Genomic DNA, 4003 nt, shown 5'->3' on the forward strand with positions numbered 1-4003 from the left:
CTAATCTTTAAAAAACAAAAAAACAAACAACAACACTGAAAGGACACCGTTTCCATGAAAACGAGGACGCAATTGAAGCTGTGGAAGACTGGTTTGGGGCCCGTTCTGGGTCTTTTTTTTTTCTCAAGGACCTTTGAAGGTCAAAGAGAGGTAGCAGAAATGTGTTACTCTGCATGCTGACTATGTGGAGAAATGAAAGTATGTGTGCCAAGTTACAAAGCTCTATCTTTATTCCTTCATATTTAGACCAAAAGACTTCTTGAACCCTCCTCCTATTTATTATTTTTAGTAACGAAAAAGTCTCCTACTTTTTATACAAATGAGCGCGACTTATGAAATCTGCGGACTTTGGGCTTTTTAATCCTTCGTGTGTCTCTTTGATGAGTTCTTAAATGACAGAAAAAAACCTCTGCAACATTTATCTAACTCTGTGACAAATTTTTTTTGCCCAATAACTTGACGCCAATTGGCACCTTTAAATAAGTGCCATATGAATAGGATAAAAGAAGAAAGGGGTCGGGGAGAGTGGTTGGGAGGGAGCAGGGAGAAGACTTTGAACTGAGTGCACTACTTGCTCCGTCTCTGATGGCCACGCACCGACATTCCACTCTTTGTTACCTGAACCTGAACAACTTTTTTGGATTGTTTTTTTTTGGATTTTGTAAGTGTTTTACGGCGCTCGCAACTGCATAAGGTCTTATGAGCGCGCGGGACACATTAAACTTTTTCAGTTGGTAGGAAATTTTGAATTTTTGCCTAGGTGGCGGCCGAAGCCTACTCTTATCGATTTTAGACCACCAAGGGATCTTCAACTTGCGCAACTTGCACATGGGCCCTACGAGATTTTTGGCCCTTGTCCGAGAAGGCTAGGTGTAGATCTTTCCTACCAGAAGAACAGGGGTGTGGCTGAAAGACAGCAGTAAGAAGAAGCCAAAGAGTAGCAGTAGAAAGGCTGCAGAAAGAATCAGGAGCCCAGAGGAGGGGGGCAAAGGAGATGAGGGAGTGGGGGCAGAAAGAGGAGACGAAAGCAGGCGACAGAATATTGCTAGAAAGCAGGAAAAGAGGTGAAAAGAGACAAATTTAGAGAAGAAAATTTTTCGGTCACTACCCGGATTCGACCCTGGGATCTTTGAATGAGAGGCCAACAGCTTAACCTCTAGGCCACGAGAGCCCCGTTTTAGGATTTGACCCATGACCCGCTAAAATCACGAACTGTCACACCGCATCTAATTTCTGAATTTTAACAGATTTTTGACCCACAAAACGTTCGCTCTGACTCTCGCTGTATGGCCCTGCTGTGTCCGTGGACGCTTGTGCGGGACTAATCGAGTAACCCCGACGACGGGCCTTCTCAATTTTCTATTTATAGTTATAGGATTAAAAAGCGGTCCTTAACTCCACTTTTAGCACTTTCAAGAAAAGTAAGACTTTCTGCTTTCACAAAATTAGAACTGAGAAGTAAAATTTCGATTCCAACTTGGAGAAAATCAATCTTTCAAAACAGTCGCACCTTCATTAAGCCTAGAGACGAGACATTAGTTTTACTCCATGATATGAAGAGGGCATTTTCAGTTTAAGTGAAGATAGACCACTCTAATTCTCAAAGGAAAATTGCCCGCCTCGCACATTCCAGATCTAGTTATAGAAAAAGACGAACTGACTAACTAGTTCCTAGGACTTTGACACTTGAATAGACATAACAAATGTATCACGACGTGGTGGAATCAGGCGCTCGTCAATTTTTGGGCAAGTGGAGTTATTAGTATACTCTTAAGCCTTGTTTATTTACCTTGCTTTTCATGAAAAAATAGTTGAGATATTTGCTATTGAAAGAGGTGTGGGTCGCCCAGTTTCATAGGTAAAATCATTGTGAGGTAATGGCTTCATACGTTTGATAACTTTCCTTAGCTTGAGAGTTCCTGTAAACAGAAAATTGACATTTTTGTGCCTTTAATTAACGTTTTCCAGTAAATTTTACATGGACACAAATAGGTGATGAGCCCCCCCCCCCCCCCAAAAAAAAAATAAAAATAAAAAAAAAAAAAAAAAAAAAAATGAAATAAACATTCGATAAACAGGCTACTGCCAAACTGGAGGAAAAGGTGCCGTTTTCTTCGGTTTTATTATTTTTACGAGCACCTTATTTCACTTTGATGCTTCACGAATGGTTTTGAATATCTTGCCATGCTGTCACTGGAAAAGAAGTGAAGGAAAAAGTAGGCTGTGGGAGACCGAAGTAAGTACTTGGAGAAATTCAACAGCTGCGACATGGGAGCAGACAAGGATAATAAGAATAATAGCATACTATTTTTAAAGCAGCCAGGCAGATAAATGAGTGGTGAACTATGACCGCCTATGTCTGATACTTGAGGAAGAAGAAGAAGAAGAAGAAGAAGAAGAAGAAGAAGAAGAAGAAGAAGAAGAAAAAGAAAAAGAAAAAGAAAAGAAGAAGAAGAAGAAGAAGAAGAAGAAGAAGAAGAAGAAGAGGAAAAAGAAAAAGAAAAAGAAAAAGAAAAAGAAGAAGAAGAAGAAGAAGAAGAAAAAAAAAGAAGAAGAGTAAGAGGAAGAGGAAGAAGAAGAAGAAGATCCTTGGGAGTCCACCCAGAGCCCTTAGATCAACCAACTGACAACCTAATTGAACTAATTCTTAGAACCTCCCCCAAAAATTACAAATCATACGCCGAGCGTTCCTTTATATTAAATATTTTCTGGTCACAGGGTATGGAACGAACTCTCGTATAAAATAAGAAGTGTCCCTACTATTCGCATTTTCCAAAAACAGCTAAAGCATTTCTTATTCACACATGCATACCTGGCAAAACGATGAGCTGTAAAATAATGTGTATACCCGACCGTGAGACTGAAAAAAAATAGCGTGTGAAAATGAGAGAGAGAGAGAGAGAGAGAGAGAGAGAGAGAGAGAGAGAGAGAGAGAGAACGGAAATGTTTTTCTATTTATAGAGAACGAATGTTTTTATTCAATGTTTCTAGCTATTTAAATTAAAATTTCATTGTGACCGTTCGTGTTTTTTTTTTGGTTGCATTCTATTAATTCTATATTTTTAGCTCAATGCGTGTGACTATTTTTCTCATAGAAATGTTTATTCATATACATATACAAGCTGGGTATCCCGTTCGATGAACGGACTCAAAAGAATCGATCCTCAAGTCAATGGGGAACCAATATGCACTGTTTGAGAACGGAACTCTCACTTGTTTACAATGGCCTCTAAGAAGACGAACTTTCCAAAATTAGATCTAAACGAAACTAATCAAAAACTGAAAATTAAACTACAGTGACTTCAGACTCCATATCATAACTGTGCAACTTTTAAATGATTTTGAACCACTGTTGATTTTGAATTTAGCACCAAATAAAAGAAGGAAACTTGAGGAGGGCTAGATCTATACAGGTCGCACACTTAAAATAGTGCTCAGTATTGCGCGACAATGCGCGATAGTATCGAACGGAAGTACGACTTGAAATGAACAAACCTGGCGGGAGTTCTAAAATTACAGAGACAGAAGCGTCGGCCTACAAAAGCGATCGGCGAAATAAAGAAATTTAGCTTTTTGCAGCAAAACTGTCTCAAAACTGAAAAAACCAAGGGCGCCATGATATGGAGAATATTTTAGAGAATTTTTTGGCGAAAACCGCATGTCGATCGATGCAGCCATTAAAAAGCCTTTTGAATAGCAAAATTCGGCCACCACAAATAGATAATAGATAATTATATTAATATACACAATATTGTGTTTTACGTACACACATATCCATTAATTTCTAAGGTGTGATATTTTTATTGATGCAATGCGCATTGAGCATTTTTTAGAAAATGGAAAAGCGCAGCGTAAATGCTATTTATAATAATAATAATAATAATAATAATAATAATAATAATAATAATAATAATAATAATAATATTAATAATAATAATATAAATAATAATAATTTATTACTATTTTACTATTACTATTATTATTATTATAAAGAAGAAGAAGA

This window comes from Aplysia californica, unplaced genomic scaffold (genome assembly GCF_000002075.1).
Source record: "Aplysia californica isolate F4 #8 unplaced genomic scaffold, AplCal3.0 scaffold00533, whole genome shotgun sequence".
Taxonomy (NCBI): Eukaryota; Metazoa; Mollusca; class Gastropoda; order Aplysiida; family Aplysiidae; genus Aplysia; species Aplysia californica.